This window comes from Haliaeetus albicilla, chromosome 7 (assembly GCF_947461875.1).
Source record: "Haliaeetus albicilla chromosome 7, bHalAlb1.1, whole genome shotgun sequence".
NCBI classification, from domain to species: Eukaryota; Metazoa; Chordata; class Aves; order Accipitriformes; family Accipitridae; genus Haliaeetus; species Haliaeetus albicilla.
In genome coordinates, this window is record NC_091489.1 from 1424052 (window position 1) to 1435276 (window position 11225).

At 53.1% G+C, this 11225-nt stretch overlaps 1 long non-coding RNA gene across 1 annotated transcript in view; it reads right to left on the reverse strand.

Annotated features, from left to right (window-relative positions):
- The window catches only part of LOC138685931 (uncharacterized), a 31746-nt gene extending 24814 nt beyond the window's left edge, over positions 1–6932 (reverse strand). Inside the window, exons 1-2 of the long non-coding RNA XR_011325305.1 lie at positions 6831–6932; positions 5234–5327 (exon numbers count right to left, since the gene is read on the reverse strand). This is a non-coding gene — a long non-coding RNA (uncharacterized lncRNA). The remainder of the gene's footprint in view (positions 1–5233; positions 5328–6830) is intronic.
- Between the last annotated feature and the right edge of the window lie 4293 nt (positions 6933–11225).

The following is an 11225-nucleotide window of genomic DNA, read 5'->3' on the forward strand; positions in this document are numbered from 1 at the left end:
CATGTAGGTGTCTGTTAAGGCTCAAAGAACCCCAGAACTGCTGCAGAGCCCCACGCAGTGACAGGACAGTGACAAATGCAGCTACTTTCCAGTCCCCACCTGTCCTGAAGGCTACACAGCAGTGTAAAACTCAAAAGCTGCGCTCCTCTGGGACTATGTCCTGGTTTATACTCATATAACAACCAAACTCCAAGTGGCTGAATGCTCCAGAGAAGGAAAAAGTGCTCTTAAAGTGCTCTTAACTAACCAGGTAGTAAAAACCAAAAACTTCGCAAGCAGAAGTGACTCACAAGTCAAAGTGCCTTTTCCAAAGACTCCTTCAAGCCTTCATTTCCAAGAGACACTAGAGCTTTTACATTTCACACGCCCAACAAAAGGCAACCTATTTCCCATACAACTGTCTGAAAATGAAGGTGCCAGGTTGAACATCCAAAAAACCTTTGTCTGACCAAGATATCACTGGTGACTCCCTCAGATCCTGATCCCGCAGGCCTTCTTGCGGTCCAGAAATTTAAGCATTCTGGTTTACCAATTTTAATTACAAGAAAAGTAAAGTAAATATTCCCCCCTGCAGCAGGAGCACACCACCCCACCGCAGATGGTGACTGGCGGGTACAAAGGCCTCCGCTCTCTCTGGTTTATCGGTGTAACTAGCACAAGTAGTCAGCACAACCTTGCAGGTTTGCGTAGTATACCCACCGCTTTGCATCTTATTTGCAGGGAATCACCCATCTACATGCGAACGTTAATGTGGAATGAGGTGTGAATGCACACACGCGTGCACTTTTGCACAGGTTCCCCAGCAGAACTGGTTTCAGGCTCCGGGGGCTATCGCAGCAAAATGCAACACCACCGGAGCAAAATCTCGCCACCAGAGCTGCACAAATACAAGCTCATGTTTTTAGGGGAGAGTTGACTGATTCCCTTGGAGATAACATGTTTCTTCTTCTAAGTTTTGGCCACGCTACGCAGTGAGAAAGAATCTCTACCCCTGTGCCAGGGCAGGGAGGGGGAGAAGGAAAAACAAGTCTCTTTCTGGATGACTAACACAGCCAGCAGCAATTGCCACTCTGCAGCTCAGCCCTGCTCTTCAACAAGGAGTTGCACAAGACTCCTTTGAAGAGGTTTAACACTTTCACAGTTAGTACTCGTCTGCCTTGCTGGAGGGTCACAGGTAGCTACAGTGCTTCTGCTCCAATGTCATGACCCGACCGCATGCAGCGGATGAGGGTCACTGAATGTCGCAGAGCCGCATCCCAACAGACGTGGCTTCCACCGGGCTTTGGGTGGGATTGCAGCAGACCTGGCAAGTAACCAGATCCTTACAAGACTCATCAAAACGCCTTTATTTGCCAGCAGCTTCTGGCGGGCCTCCACACCCATCTACAAATGAGCAACCCCTCACGTGCCAGCGCCGCCTGCACAACCTCACAAACAGCCGAGAGGCGTGCAGCCGGAGACATGGAGGCTGTTTTGAAGCGTGCTGCCGATAACAAACAACAGAAAAGGTCTCCACGCCATCACAAGCAAAACACGAAACGCCGCCGGAGCCTGCCTCCTCAGCTGGGGATCCTGTTTGGGGCATTACGTGGGCCGCGGCCGTTGGACGTGCACCCGCCACGCCGTCTCGCCCTGTGCCTGAGAAGATGGCGGAGCATCGTCCCGCAGCACCGCAGTCGTGCCGCGCAGCTCTCCTGCCCCAGCACCGGGGCCACTGCCGCTCCTGCACAAGAGGGCACGGAGATGATAAACTAACAAGACACAAGTTCTGCAGAAGAGCTGCTCCTCTCTGGCGACTTAGGGCTTCTGCTACACGCCCACCCCAGGGACCTGCTCCAAAGCTACGGCGGGGAGCACGCAGGGCATCACAACGTGGTCTGCACCAGCTCAACCTGAGCAGACGGGTCCCTGCTCCACAGCCTGCTGACTGGCACCACGGTGGTAACATCTCCCTCAGGATCACGGTCTAGCCGGCCCGTTAGGAGCAGTCAAAACCCAGCCGTGTCTCAAATGTGTTGCACGACTGACATTACACCTTCCCTCCAGCCACGCAAGATACGCATGGTGGGAGAGGAGCAGGAGAAGCAGAAGCAAAGAGGACCCTGGATGTGTCTGAGACACCTCCTGGCTCTGACAACTGGCCATGCCTTACAGATCCCGTACGGCACGGTGGGAAGGAGGGCGGTATCTCCTTGCCAAGCAGTAACGGTGATCTTCAGCTTGGAAATTAATTCCCTTTATAATCAGCAATACAAAAAGAGTCTTTCCTCAGAAGGCATTTCCTCCTGCAGACGCGTGTCAAGTTTGTCGGTCACGGCACGTGGCCTGAAACTCACTACGAAATGAAGTTCCAGTGACTAGTAACCAAGACAAAAACACCTTCTCCTTCCTGCGAGGGGAAGCTATCTAAAGACAAAAAATACAGATTATATGCAAAGACAGGGAACAGAAAGCACTCTCACAATGCACTGGCAACCTCCCCAGGTCAGGGGGTGACACCCTCTGGCCCAGAGGTGATAACCTCTGTAAAGACACAACAGCCCAGCTGGGCTCCAAGTGACCCACAGCACATCCAGAGCAAGTTCACGGTCACAGTCCTCTTTTGGTTGCTGTCATTACACAGCACCAGTAACCCGCAGAGAGCGGAGACAGAAAGCTGTGATTTCTTAAGAGAGCAGGGACATGATCTCCTCCGCGTCCTTCCCTCCAAGCTGCTCTCCTCTCCTCTTGCCTTCAGTCACCCAGGAGATGAAAAAGCACATTCTTCTTGGGAGAAGGCTCCCAGCCAAACTTCTGATGTCTGCTTACGGCCCGGGTAAATCCGCAAGCAAAGAGGACCAACCACAGCCCTCTGGTTGAGAGATGCTGACACCATGTGGGAAAGGCTGAGAAATGCTCCACCGCAGACGCTGTACCCTGCACCCACCAAGCCGGGACTCCAGCAAAAACTCAGGAAAACTTACCCCTGAAATAAAGGCATGGGTTCAAACAGTATTAGTTGAATCATATTAAAGTCCTCTGTAGGAAATTTTAAAATGGCTTTGATTCGCTTTATTTTGACCTCTGAATCAGACTGCCCATGCCTTTTCCATGTGATTTAAATAATCCATTTTAAATGCTAAACTTCACAATGTTTCTCACATCTTCCCATAAAAATGACGTCTTCCGTGTATCACCTTCCACTAGCTTCGTACCCCAATTTCCTAGACGACTTTGAAAAACATAAACGGCCTTTTCCAGTCACCTCCTGCCACTTACGACACTGCAGGAAACTACGCTGCAGCTGCTTAAGAGTTCAGCTGCGTGAGCAGCAGCATGAGCAGAGGGCAGCCCCTTCCCGAGCGAGGGAGCTGTGATTTTCAGGCAGCTGAAAAAAAGAAGCTTTTTTTAAAATGAACTTTACAAACGCACATTTTTCCCCACAAGGCCTCATTCTGTTTTTTGATCACTCCCCAATCTAACGCATGGAGAGCTCAATTTCTGCCGTCACGTGCAGCGCCGGAACCTGCACTTTGGCAGCAGCCCTGTGAAAACTGGTTGCTTGAGCATAACCACAACTTCTACAAAACCCCACAATGAGCCAAATTCCTTGAGCCCTGCGCTGCTCCCAAGTCACTATGAAACAGTGTACAGCCTTAGCACCCAAGCTCTTGTAGATGAACCAAGAAAAGATCCTGGCATTTCAGCGAGGCCTCGCTTGATGACTCAAAGACTTAGTCACTGTTATGCAGGTGAGAACAAACTTAGCAGAGGTGTAAATTTTGCACCCTAGCAAAGCCACAGCTGTCAGGAGTTAGAACAGAAACTTCCACAGCAGATGGTACCTGTGCTAACTGCTAGAGAGTTTCTATTTCCCCAAAACCCAGCATACTAGCAAATTATTGGCATTATATTACGGAGCAATTCTTGTATTTGTCAGCAAAAATGCACATGAAAACTTACAGAATTAGAGTAATTATCACATAGTGAAGAAACATGCTTATTTCAGCCACTCATTTTGGGGGGGTGGGGGGGTCAAACCCCTTAGATGCCTTTCCTGTGAAGCCTACACTTCTATGCTCCTCCAATACGCGTGAGGTGTAATTTAACTTTCTATGCTTTTTTTTTTTTTTTAACGGAGGCTAACACTGGGGCAATTGCTGCTTTCAAAACTCCTCCACCTGACACACGGCCAGTGCTCACTCCCAGAAGAGACCCTGCGATATGCCATCCTTCTCATCCACGGCAGGGATCCACCAGCCCAGGAGGGTGCATCGCAGGGCTCTGAAACGTAACAGGCAGCAGAAGTTGCTACCTCCATTTCACCTTCAAACATGCTTATTGCAAACTGAAAGCTCCCTGGCTCCATGTGGGTTGGCTCCGGTAATGCCTCTTTCCCCTGTTTGCATAGAAAAGAAGTCCTTTCTTTGTGGCTTTCTGCAGAAGTTAAATGAACAAAAACAACAAAGATTGCACCACCTATGCAGATGGCTTTTACCTGAAAGGGATACAGCCCACAGCCCACACTCCACCCACCCAAACCTTGAAGAAATAAACATACAGTGACAGAAAATCTGTTATCAAGGAAAGTTTCCCCACACCCCCTTACAAAAACACTTCAATATTTTGTTCTCCGAGATGCTGCCAACTCACTTCTCCCCCGCAAACCAGAATGTGTGCAACAGATAAGGAATCAGGCCTCCCTTTTTGGCCTTAAAGATGTTTTGCTAGACATTTTCCAAGACCATTAAAAATCAGGATACATGCAAGAGGCAAGGAATTCCTGCTATTTTCTGAAAAATGTGCAAGCAGACCCCCCAAAAATTAGTGATACAATGATAAATAGAATGATAACTTGTTTGTGCACCAGACTCTGCTACGGTAGGACAGACCAGCAACGTCCTTTGAGGATTACGCTAGGTCTGCCCATAGAGCAGCCAAGGTCACATTTTGAGCACGAGTCCTACCGCCGCTCAGGAAATGTGGATTTTATCACTGACGTCAGTCAAGCACCCAGGTGCGGGCACAGGCGCTGCAAGGTAAGCTGTTGAGACAACAGGACTTCAGTGGGTTGGCAGCAGGGACCGGCGTGACCCTGTTTGTCTCTGCTCTGATCTTCTTCCAGCTGCAGAAAGACTCTAACCTGCTCCCACAGCTTTCATTTCAGTAAAGGTAATCCTTAAGCAATTCCTGATGCTGTCAGCAAATGCAGTGATGCTGAAGGACTCGAGCAGAAGGTCATCCCACCTCTTACCTGCCACACTCCCATCTTCTGGAGCCTCCTCTCCCAGGTGAAGCACTCTCCACTGCTGTGGTGCTTCTGGACAATGCGCATCTGCCAGCTTTCCCTGCAAAGTAAACATTTAAAAGCATTGGTTCCACGTTTGACAGGCTCTGGACAGCAGTGCAAAGCCAAGCTGTACCAGGGCTTCTGTCAACCACCCCTGACCTGGCACCAGCTCTCCAGTCACTTTGGTGCTTTCCTAAGCTTTCCTACCCCATGCTCTGCCTCCATCCTTGGGGCTTGCTTTCCTGAGCAGAGCACTTGGTGTGGCATGGCTTTGTGAACCAATTCCTCCCTGTTTCAACGAGTCCTGATCACTTCTTCATCCCAGGCTCTGAAGAAATAGCAGCCTGAATGCCTCAGCACAAAGAGAAGCTTGGGATCGGTTCCCTTCCCAGCTTGCCTACACATTCCCCACATGATCCTAGACCAAACACTGAGGAACAGCAGGTCTCAATTCCCAAGCTATAAAATGGGGCCGTTAACACTTAATTTCTCTCATCCATTGTCTGCCTAGACTGTAAACTCAGTAGGAAGGACAATGTGTTTGTACAGACTCTAGCATGAACGAGCCTCCAGACATAAATGAAATATAAAATAATAAAAATAATTTAAAATCCCCAGTAGGCAGTTGCAGAAGTAGCAGGATAGAAGAGAAACACATGCTTGCCTTTGAATGACAAAAATAAACACCCTCCAGGCAGTCAGGAGACCACTGAGCTCTGCGGTGCAAGGTTTCTCGTTGCTTTTCTGGGAAGGGCTTTGCAAACCGACTGCCTTGATGCCACACCAAGTACCACCAGGCGGGTCGAGACCCCATTAACACCTGACCAGCATCGTCCCCCCACTGCATCCTCCCCGCAGCACCTCAGGCGACGAGCGCACGAAGCTCCCCAGACTCGGCACAGCCCGTCCAAGCGACGCACGGACGGACGGCGCTGCCGGCACCGCGAGGACAGCGCGTCACCCCCTTTTCCCACAGAAGGCAGAGCGGAGGGACGCCCAGCCCCGCGAGCCCACGCCGTCCCTGCCGCCGGACGCGGCTGGCGGATTTCACCCCGTTTAAGCCACGGAAAAAACCCCACGCCCGACCGTTCCCATTGACAACCCTGCGGATTCCACAGGAGGCGGCTGCGCCCCAGCGAGGCGAGCCAGGAGCGCTCTCCGTGCCCAGGGCCCCACAGCGAGGGGCGAGCGCGTGTGCACGGGGGAGAGCGTGGCGGCGTGGGGGACACGCGCGTTTGGGGGAAAAACAGGGATGTGAACCGGCGACGCAGCCGCTTCGACGAACACCTCCACGGGCCGCTGAACCGACACCCGGGGAGGCAGCGCCCAGCCCGCACAGCCGGCGCCGCTCAGGGGCTACGAGGGCGGCGTTTCGTCACGGTCGCCACGCGCGACGGCGGATCGTGAAGGGCCGCGGGAACCAAAACGCGCCGCGGGGAGGGGAAGAGGACACCCCCGCGCGCACCGCATGCGCGCGCGTACGTGCGTGCACCGCCCAGCCCACCCCTCCACGCGCGCCGAGCCCCGCGCGCAAGAGCCCGAGCCCCGCCCCGCCCCGCACCTGCCGTCGCCGCGCGGCGCCCCCTGGCGGCCCCCGGCGGCACGCGGCGCCCTCAGCCCCCCGCGCCCGCTGGAATGGGGCAGGAGGCTCCGCCGGGCCACGTGACCAGGCCTGACCACTCTTCCGCGGGGGGCGGGAACGCCGCGCCATCCGTCCGCGATCGGAGCGGGGCGAGGGGTCCCCGCCACCCCAGCGGCTTGGAGCAGCCCGAGGGAGGGGCGGCGGTTGGACCTGCGGGGGCTTTAAAGGGCGGGTCCGGCGCCGCTGAGGGAAAATGGCGGGAATGGGGCGGAGGGGGTCGCTGAGGTGGAGCCGGGCCCGCCTTGCTCTGCTGGCCCCAGCGCTGCGGGCAGGGCCCGGACAGCCCCCGGCATGGCGGCCCCGGTCTCTCGTGGGGCCCGGGTGCAGCAGAGCGGCAGTGTAGGCAGCCGGTGGGGCACCAGGGTCTTCGGGGGTGGTGAAGGCCCCTTACTCCTCGGGGCCTGGGGGCTGCCGGTGGTTGCTGCTGGCTCGTCTGTGGTGGCTCCCCGTCCCCACTGAGGGTGCTGGGTGTCTGGTGGGCCCTGGGACGCACCTACGTGGCTGACAAACAGTTACGAACAGGGCTGCCTTCACAACTCGGGTCGTGAAAAGTTGCGTGGCACCACAAACAGCATGGTTGCAGGGAGAGGGAACTACAAAAATGCTTCAAAAGAGCAGCGTGAAGGAAAATGGGGTTGGCAATGGGAACGTGCTGCCTGCAGCAATGCTGGGGAGGCCTTTCTCAGGGGGAGGTCACCCAGGGCACTTCCTCTGTGACCAGACCAAAGTGGTGAGAGCTGCGGTCCTCTGAGCTTATCTCCTGTGATGGGCTGGATAACACAGTATTGGATTTGTAGTAATGTAATTATCTGTGTATCAGGTCACAGGGATCAATGCTTTAGTAGCCAGGGCTGCCAAGTAAGATTTAATCTCGGAGGCCCTTATCATCTCTCAGAAAATGCAAGAGAGAGTTGGTCAGAAAATAAAGTGGTGTGACCTGGTGTGTTAAAGGGAAGCCCTAAGCTGGGCTTTGTCAGTGCTGAGGGAAGCATCAGCTAGATGAATTGCACCTGGTTATTTGTGCTGCCATTGCCCCTGCGGTGCAATGGGTGCTGTGCATTCAGAGGGAGGCACAGCACGTATGCAAAGCTCTGATAAATGGGGGAAAATGTCACCATCCTAGAACTACTGTATACTGGTCTCCTGGCCCAACTTGGAGGGAATCTAAAGGAGAAATAGAAGAAAAAACTTTAAAAACCAGGCCATTCCCGTCCCACAGTTGGAACTGGTGAAGGGCACTTCCCGGAGTGGTTTGTGCGGAGATGCGGCAGGTTCTGCAGCGGTGTGTGCGAGGAGGTGTGATGGAGCAGAGCTGGCTGCCATCACGTATTACAGCTTCAGCCTTCTACTGTACTGGGAGATACTGGGCGAGCAGAGTGAGAACGCATCAGCATCTCTACCCGGTTGGGGTGGGTTACCCGCATGTTCATTACCTACATATTAAGCAGCAGGAGCAAATTATTGTCTTACCCGGGCCGGCCAGGTGAGAAGTGCGATTCCTCACTGCTGTGCTCGGCGCTGGGGCTGCTGTGAGCCGCTACCACTGGAGGGCAACAGGAGACCACCGGATTCCTCGCAGCCCTGAACCTGCGGTAGACCTAAAACCGGCACAAAGGGCAAATGAAATCAATCCGCTGTTGCAGAATAGGTCTGCTGGGAAGCTGAGCCCCGCAGAAGGATGAGGGAGCTGCAGCGTGCCGGAGAGATCAAGCCCTAATTAGCCTTTTATGTGTTTTCTTCCCTGTATTTCCTAAAAAAGTTTCTAAATCTTTTCCGAGCTGTGTGTCATGTTATTCTGGTTTAAGTGGAACAGCATGGTGCCCTTCATTATTTTTTTAAAGGGTCTAAAAGCTCAGTTTGATGCTTCAATGTCCTCATGCCTCCCAAGCGGACGCTGTTACAACCTCCCCTCTCTCTGCTGCTGCAGGGAGTCAGATAATGCCCAAAAAATCCAGAAACAACACATTCTTGGCTGCAGTTGGCGTCTTCTCTTTTAAACACAGACTTGCACCTTATAAATCCTGGCTCCCTGTGTCCTGTCAGTGGCCACTGAGGCATGATTTCCATTTCTGCAAACTGTGAACAACGCGGTGGGAAAGCCCAGCTAGGAAACGAGGTGGGAGAGCCGTGCTTTACATCTCTCTGGTACCTTTTGAGGATCTCAAGGCCCTTTGGAAATGAAAGCCAAGCTCTAAGTGTGTGTTAGAGAGGGAGAGAAGTAAGTCCGAGGTGATGCTTGGAAGTGTGAGCAGAGCCTGGAGCTGGGCATGTATTTCCAATGTCATGAGCTCATTCTCATGCCTGTTTTGCTGGCACAGAACTGCAGCACAGAAACATGGCACTTGAATTAACAGGGAAAGAAGTAGTAATGCAGCACTTCTGGTATCAAAATGAATCAATAAATAGACCATGACCTTCGTGCAGTGCACTAGAAGGGCCCTGTAGTTTGGAGCTGTTGGTTTCTTGGCCGAGGTCTAGGAGCTGATCTTTTCCTCGTGCTGCGGCTGGTGAGCTGTAACATCATGGATTATCCACAGTTAGGGGCAGGAAGGAGAGGGAGAACATGGGCAAGCGAGCGCTAATTCACAAACATGCAGGGAAACAAACAAAACCAGAGACAAACCATCTTGTTCTTGTAAATACTGAGCATCTCTTTTTGGTTTGTTCTGTTTTCCCATGACACATTTTTGTCAGTGTCATGAGAAAAGCCCTGAAAATTCCTAATGGCAAAATAAAAACTAAAAAGGCCAGCGTGTCGTCCCTGATGCATGGGTCAGGTCCATCCCTGCTGCCAGGATCCATCCCCAGCAGGGCGTCTCACCAAAGAGCTCCTCTGCAGAGGAAGATGCTGGTGTTACCTGGCAGAATCGGGATGCTGGCGAGGCAGAATGTGAGATACCCAAAGTCTTCCAAAGTGGTGGCACTGGCACCCAGATTTCCCATCCTGCCTGCCTTGCTGGTCATGCCTGGAGTCGCAGATCTTCCTCTGTTATAATTTGTTGAAGCTGTGACCCCAAGGGATGTCTGAGAGTGACAGCCAGAACAACTGTGGAAGTGCTAGTGATCTGTTCGCTGCTTTTTCTCTCTTCAGGACAGCTTGTCTGCCTCCCAGGAGAATCACCACAACTCCATTAGAGTCCATTAGCAGCTTCCTTTCCTTTAGCCTTGAAGTGAATTTAGCACTGGTGAAAGGTGTTGTTGTGGCAGTCCCGGAGGCTGGAGCCTGCTCGCAGCACAGCTCTGGAGTGGAGAGGAGCCAGGCGTGCACGGAGCAGCCCCACCGAACCTGACCCGTCCGCAGGCAGCCATGTCTTGGTGCAGGAAGGAACTGCGGGGGCCTCTTCTCCTTCCTTTTCCTGCAGACTTAGACAATAGCAGAGGCAAGGACTTGAAAGAGAAGGAGCAATGAGCTTCCCAACATCAAAACCAGGAGTTTTTTAATAAAGTGGTGTCTGACGGGCATTTGCTTGCCCTGCAGAGTGGGTTTCAGGGGCACTAGTGCTTTGCTGTGAGCTGTCTGTGCTTTCAGGTTATTACAGCTATGGCCTGGCCATCCCAGTCGGAGAGCTCTTTGCTTCCCTGAGCCAAGGGCAAAGCCTGAAAAGAAAGTATTGCAGGACCGTGTGGGACAGGAATGGATGGGACTCGTATTGATGGCTTTGGCCAGGACAAAGCGATGCCTCTTTCACTGAGAAATGGCCCAGCCTGGAGCCCATGGGGGCACCACGGGCAGAGCGGGGTGGGTGCCATTCCAGTCCAGGAGCCCTACAGCCTTGGCAGCAGTCAGGCAAGGGCACTGCGGGCCAGGACTGAGGCATGGAAAAAGCATGCAGAGCATTTGGCCCTGCTGTACCCTGCACTAGGGTTGTGAACAGCCTTCCATAAATATCAAAATGCTTTCAGCGTGACAAGTGTCAGCAGCTGTGAGTCAGCCCTGTGCAATGCTTCCACTCAGACAAACCATGGTTTCATTGTCTCTGGGTCCCCTGGAATGTGAGCCACACAGAAGCCCACCCCGGCAGCCCAGCTACTTCCCTGGGCTGCAAACAAAGGCAAAGCAAGCACCTTGTGGAGTCCCGATGCAGGGGTGCATGCCCAGGCTACAAGGGATCCGAGGGGAAGATGCCACTTTCCAGGTGGCACTTGAGCACTTTGTGCGTGGCCAGTGTGTGACTCGAAGTGGAAAATGGATCCTGAGAGCACATCCTGACTCTTCTGCCAGGGAGATCTGGGAACAGCTGCTGAGAGAGTGCTTGATCCTCAGTCCCTCAAAGGCTGCTACAGATTTCAGTAGATTTTAGCCATTATAAGATG